Genomic DNA, 7222 nt, shown 5'->3' with positions numbered 1-7222 from the left:
CTTTTTACCTAATTTTTACATTGCGTTACAAACAGACTCTACAGAGTCAAGACTGTCTATTACGTTTCTCCCAAATACAAAAACGATTGGAGATAGATCAGTCCTCTGTTACCAGCTCAGCTTTGAGTATTTGCTATGCATATATTTGAGTGGGTGTACTGTACAAGTGTGTCTTAGCATCAATCTGTATATCTTACCTGAAAGCGTATGTCCTCTGGTGCCAACTAAGTTGTCCTCAGATGCTGTAAGCGATGGTGATGACAAACTCTCCCCTAAGCCAAGCTTCAAGCAGTTTCAGTGCAAACTTCTCTGGGGACTTCTTCCTCTCTGACATATCCCACTTAATCTGGTCCACCAGCGAGATGTTTCCAACATGAATGTTCAGCTTATGGTGAAGATAAGAAATCGTGTTTCAAGTTAACGATCAGTTAAACGTCCATTATGTGATTTCAGATAGAAATGTGAGTTATAGCTCTGTCATTCTCATTGAAAGCAAGTCTGATACACAATAGATCCTTTTTATATGTGATATTTCTGTGATTTCTCCCTCCGTGCATTTTGTTTTAGCTTCTTTTTACTTTCGGTTTTGTACATCAGGTTCAAACAGAAAATATATTTCACAGCAGTTTAGGTGATACAATGATTCTCTACAACAGGGGTACTCAACTCTTACACTACGAGGTCCAGAGCCTGATGGTTTTCTGTTCTACCCAATAATTAATTGCACACACCTGGTGTACCAGGTCTAAAGCAGTCCCTGATTAGAGGGGAACAATCAAAAAAATGCAGTGGAACTGGCTTCGAGGTCCAGAGTTGTGTTTGAGGGCTCCACACATTGCTTGCTGTGACAAACTAAAATCAGGTGAACATTTTAGAAACCAGGAAATGGTGGAGCTATTTCTACAAATTGCGCCTTTAATTATAATAGTCTCAGTTTCCTAACTCTGGTCTCAGCTCATCATTGCACACACAGTAAGGTAAAGTAACAATCTTGGTTTTACCTTACGATGACCCTCTGGTCAGTCTGTTCGTCCAGGATGCCGTCTGTGGGATAGGACTATCTGCTGGCGGATGGCGGAGGCAATGACAGGGATTAAGGCCAGTGGGTCCAGGTCATCACACAGGATCTCAGCAAACATCTCAGGAGTCATGAGGTTCTCTGAGGAACAACAGCATGTATCACATGAGGACTTGAACTAGGACTGAGAAGAAAAGGTGTTTGGGCAGAAGATGACAAGAACGTTGTCATGTTAAAATCATTTTGTTCTAGAAAACGACGAGATATATATGGATTCAAATACCATCGTTATGGACACCAGTTTTAGACAGAGCTACAATGCCATCCTACTGTTCATATTCCAGGTGAAAGCATCCCTGAGCTTCTGCACCTCTATCTCCATGTCCAGTCGGATCAAAACCAGAACCTCAGACTGGGTGGCGTTCTCATGGATCACTGCAGGATCATGGTCATCAAAGATGTGCATGTGAGAGAGAGAACAGGACACACATTTGAAAGATTGTTTCACACAGTTGTGTTTACATTCTGTTTGACTATGATAGGCCTTTACACCAGAGTTAATCTGTTCTTACAGTGGTTTAGGCTTTATCAGGCTCACCAGAGAGGGAAGGTCCTCTTCTTGTCTCAGCCTAAGCGACTGCTGTTGATAGTTGTGGAGCAGGGGACAGCGTCCAGGTGATGAGAGCTGTTGGGCAGCATGGGTATCCACTGACTATTCCTCTTATCCTTTTGCTCCCTGTTGGCAAGGCCATACACAGTGAGACATGAAGACTATGCATGAGACAAAGAGACAGTTATTGACTATAATACCAGGAACATCAAGGACCAGGAAAAACATGTATCTCCTCTACCTCTAATGCCTTCAGAAGGGTCACACTGGTAGCTAGGGCTGTGTAACCATGATCTGAAAGTAGTTAAAAAAGCCAAGGGTTTAGCTATTCCCCACATTTCAGAGGAGACCTTCGTTATCTCACATTAGGTATTGTTTCATGATAATTAGCTAGCCATCTAGCTAGTTACTACCCCAAGACGTACTCTTAAGGAGCCTACCTTTACTCCTTAAGTTCCAAGGACCATATATGCTATTTTCAGGGATAGACTGGATATGGCAGCCAAAATAGCCAAATACTCCATCTAAACGTGAATCGACTCTCAATTGCAATACGGTTCTAGAAACATAAAGCCCTTTACGTTCATATCCCATCAAAATAATTTCACAAATGCAAAATATACACTTAGCCTACTGTACACTGTTTTAACCTGGGCCAGCAGGTAGCCTAGTGGTTAGAGTGTTGGGCCAGTAACCGGAAAGGTTGCTAGATCAAATCGCTGAGCTGACAAGGTACAAATCTGTCCTTCTGCCCCTGAACAAGGCAGTTAACCCACTGTTCCTAGTCTGTCATTGTAAATAAGAATTTGATCTTAACTGACTTGCCTAGTTAAATAAAGGTTAAAAAAAATAATGCTCTGTTACAGCCAACAGTATTTTTCAGTGACAACACATTTCTGGCGGCCTTCTTCCCATTACACACAGGTGTTTAGAGCGTGCTAGATAGCTAATTATAAACTGGGTGGTTCAAGCCCTAAATGCTGATTGGCTGACAGCCGTGGTATATCTGATTGCATACCATGGGTATGACAAAACATTTATTTTTACTGACCTAATTATGTTGGTAACCAGTTTATAATAGCAATAAGGCACCTTGGGGGTTTGTGGTATATGGCCAATAGGGCTGTATCCAGGCACAGCTCTTAGCCATGGTATATTGGCCATATGCTGTACCACACCTCCTAGTGCATTATTGCTTAATTAGCACAGGTGGTCCCTCTGTCTAACGTAAACACGCGTTGTAACATGTTTATATTGTAGTGTGGGAAAACTGACCCTGTAAAAAGGTTCGTATCAATTGAACCTTTTGTTTTTAGAAAATTATTTATCCGAAATGAAAAGCTTCCAAAACCATACCGCAAGCAACGCGTGTTGAGACCGAGTGTCGGGGGTCTTAACAAAACTCCCCCATTCAGAAGACACCTTCATCCAATGACTACTGTGTAATGGAATGGAACTGAGATTCATGATCAAGGGCTAGCTAGTTACTAACCATGTGATGATTGCATTATTTTCTTCCTCTCCTCCACTGATGCTAGTTTCCTCTATAGCGATGGGTTTCATTATACAAGTAACCTCTGAACATACGCAGGTAATTTCCGACCTAAAAGCAAAAACAACAAATTGGTTAACAGCTGTTATTGTTGTTTTATCGACGGTAGCCTAACTCTTTCCGGTAATTAGCAAACAAATGCACGAAAAATGTAGCAAGCTAATGTTACTATAGCTAAATAACACTAAATTACTAATCTTAAAATATACTATAGCCAAAGAAACTAACCTCCGACCCAATCAAATAATAATCCCCATTTTCTTCAAGCTGGAATTTGGGGAATTTATATGTTTAAGGTAATGACTAAAGAATTTCACCCTGAAATGTAATTATTAGATTATGTAACATGTATAATGAATAATTAGACAAACGTAACTATTAGTAATTATTAGATTATGTAACATGTATAATGAATAATTAGAGTGATAAACTTAAGTCCAATAAGGTTTGGTCGAGACAAGTAAGGGAGAGAAATATGTGTGTGTGACTAAGAAAACACAGAGGACAATTAAACTATGCATGACCTGACCTGGTTAGAACTCTGAGAAATTTACGACAGGAAAGGGAGTCCTGTCAAGGTCCCTCTAATCTCGGGAGGATGGAACTGCCAGCTTGGTAGTGATAAATGAGGAATGAGAACTGTGGGGAAAGATACATCCCACCTACTATTTGTGTGTCTGTATATGCGTGTACGTAGGTAGGGGGGTGGAAGTTATAAAATGACATGTCTTTGCATTTTTTTTACTTTAGAGCGCTCTCTGAATAAACGTTACGGAGCTCTTGCAGAAGCTGAGTCTTTGCTTAATTATTATTAATCCCAGGGTCTTACAAACCTCGGGGTTTGGTCAAAGCTTAAATAATTGTTTAGTTATCATCATTGGGATTGAAAATTCTCGTGACAGTATTACTAAGAGCCATATTGGAAATAGCACTAACCATTTGTTATGACATCTGGGATACGGATCATCTTCGATGAGGTTGAACGGCGGTTGGCATCCAATATGTTGCATTACCGCCACCTACTAGACTAGAGTATAACACCCTTATACTTTGCTTGAAATTTAAAAATACAAAAATAAACAAAAACCCCACCATTTAACACTACATACACTCACAAAAAATATGTTTAAAAATCAAATCAAATTACCACCACCCTACTCCACTATTTAAATCTACAGTGGGGCAAAAAAGTATTTAGTCAGCCACCAATTGTGCAAGTTCTCCCACTTAAAAAGATGAGAGAGGCCTGCAATTTTCATCATAGGTACACTTCAACTATGACAGACAAAATGAGGGGAAAAAATCCAGAAAATCACATTGTAGGATTTTTAATGAATTTATTTGCAAATTATGGTGGAAAATAAGTATTTGGTCACCTACAAACAAGCAAGATTTCTGTCTCTCACAGACCTGTAACTTCTTCTTTAAGAGGCTCCTCTGTCCTCCACTCGTTACCTGTATTAATGGCACCTGTTTGAACTTGTTATCAGTATAAAAGACACCTGTCCACAACCTCAAACAGTCACACTCCAAACTCCACTATGGCCAAGACCAAAGAGCTGTCAAAGGACACCAGAAAACAAAATTTAGAACCTGCACCAGGCTGGGAAGACTGAATCTGCAATAGGTAAGCAGCTTGGTTGAAGAAATCAACTTTGGGAGCAATTATTAGGAAATGAAGACATACAAGACCACTCGATCTGGGGCTCCACGCAAGATCTCACCCCGTGGGGTCAAAATGATCACAAGAACGGTGAGCAAAAAATCCAGAACCACACGGGGGACCTAGTGAATGACCTGCAGAGAGCTGGGACCAAAGTAACAAAGCCTACCATCAGTAACACACTACGCCGCCAGGGACTCAAATCCTGCAGTGACAGACGTGTCCCCCTGCTTAAGCCAGTACATGTCCAGGCCCGTCTGAAGTTTGCTAGAGAGCATTTGGATGATCCAGAAGAAGATTGGGAGAATGTCATATGGTCAGATGAAACCAAAATAGAACTTTTGGTAAAAAACTAAACTCGTCGTGTTTGGAGGACAAAGAATGCTGAGTTGCATCCAAAGAACACCATACCTACTGTGAAGCACGGAAACCTACTGTGAAGCATGGAACAATCATGCTTTGGGGCTGTTTTTCTGCAAATGGACCAGGACGACTGATCCGTGTAAAGGAAAGAATGAATGGGCCATGTATCGTGAGATTTTGAGTGAAAACCTCCTTCCATCAGCAAGGGCATTGAAGATGAAACGTGGCTGGGTCTTTCAGCATGACAATGATCCAAACACACCGCCCGGGCAACGAAGGAGTGGCTTCGTACGAAGCATTTCAAGGTCCTGAGTGGGCCTAGCCAGTCTCCAGATCTCAACCCCATAGAAAATCTTCGGAGGGAGTTGAAAGTCCGTGTTGCCCAGCACAGCCCCAAAACATCACTGCTCTAGAGGAGATCTGCATGGAGGAATGGGCCAAAATACCAGCAACAGTGTGTAAAACTTGTGAAGACTTACAGAAAACGTTTGACCTCTGTCATTGCCAACAAAGGGTATATAACAAAGTATTGAGATAAACTTTTGTTATTGACCCAAATACTTATTTTCCACCATAATTTGCAAATAAATTCATTAAAAAATCCTACAATGTGATTTTCTGGATTTTTTTTTCTCATTTTGTATGTCATAGTTGAAGTGTACCTATGATGAAAATTACAGGCCTCTCTCATCTTTTTAAGTGGGAGAACTTGCACAATTGGTGGCTGACCAAAGACTTTTTTGCCCCACTGTATGTAGTCCTACATCATGCCAACAACCTGAAAGGATGGGACATCACCACTTAACACACCCTGTAGCTCTTTTGATGTCAAGTCTTGCACACCCAAATGCCTTTCTGCAGCTGCCTCCACACCCTCAATTTTCTGGGACTTACATTCCATCCCTGCAGTACAGTTGATAACCATTGCTAGAAATGCTAGAAATCCAATCTTACTGAAACATATATCACTTGTTGGCCTATCCCTCTGTACTGGTACAGATCTACTACTCACACCACTCCTCTCAGGATCACTCCCCTTGACCCATCTTCCTCTACTTTCACTGTCTCAGCATATGGCAACTTCTGCACTACTCTAACTCTGGAAACCTCAACCTGCCTCTCTCGCACTGGACATTTCTGATCCCCAGACCCATGGGCACCCCTACAATTAACACATACCCCTACTTTCCCCAATGCTACACATTCCTTTGTCTCAAGCCCTTCTGCACACTTCTCACACCTAGGAACCTCCCTCCTACACACTGCTGCCACATGCCCATGAGCTTGACACCTGTAAGAATGTCAAAAGCTCGTACAGGATAACTTATATATCCTAACATCACTTAATCGAGAAAAGATTCAACATCAAAATTCAAAAGAACAGACAATGACTCTTCTGTTTCACCACTCTAGGCACCCTGTCTGCGTCGCACCAAACGACGAGCATCACAAACACCGGGAATCTACCCCTTTAGTTGGTCAACTTTTACATTTACTGCTACCCCAGTAATCACTCCTTTCAATTGCGCCTTTTTCTTGAAAGTGAAATAATTCACATTTCTTGCCTCCATTCGTTTAACGCTGAGCRCCTTCTCCCTCTGACCAGCAGAAACACAAACAATTATCACAAGACCACTTCTGGTTACCCTCACCGATTCCACAGTACCCAACTCTGTTTTCACCCACCCTGAAACCACAAATGGATCAGCCAAAAGGCAAGGGTCCACTTTTTCCCAAAACTTCACTCCTACTGTCATAGACTCATCTTTACCGAGACCCTCGGTGCAAGCCTCGGGCTCCGAAAACTTCACCACACCTGCCACCTCCAATACTTCGCCCTCATTCACTTCCATTTCTCCTCCTGTCTTCAGCTCACTCTGCTTACAGTTTCTACCATTCTGCTTCAACAAACCATCTCCCTTTTTTCTACCATTTTTAACTGACTGAAAATCACCATCTTCCTCCCTCTCTCTCTTAGACCTCCTCTGCCTCTTTTTCCCTCCATTCCTCCTCCGT

The 7222-nt window shown here is 41.8% G+C and overlaps 1 pseudogene; it reads right to left on the bottom strand.

The window, feature by feature from the left end:
- Nucleotides 1-235: 235 nt before the first annotated feature.
- Nucleotides 236-7059, bottom strand: LOC111958130 (SWI/SNF-related matrix-associated actin-dependent regulator of chromatin subfamily B member 1-like; annotated as a pseudogene).
- Between the last annotated feature and the right edge of the window lie 163 nt (nt 7060-7222).

The sequence above is a fragment of the Salvelinus sp. IW2-2015 genome, linkage group LG33 (genome assembly GCF_002910315.2).
Source record: "Salvelinus sp. IW2-2015 linkage group LG33, ASM291031v2, whole genome shotgun sequence".
NCBI classification, from domain to species: Eukaryota; Metazoa; Chordata; class Actinopteri; order Salmoniformes; family Salmonidae; genus Salvelinus; species Salvelinus sp. IW2-2015.
Note: the sequence above shows the minus strand (reverse complement) of the source record. Positions and strands in the feature narration are given on the sequence as shown.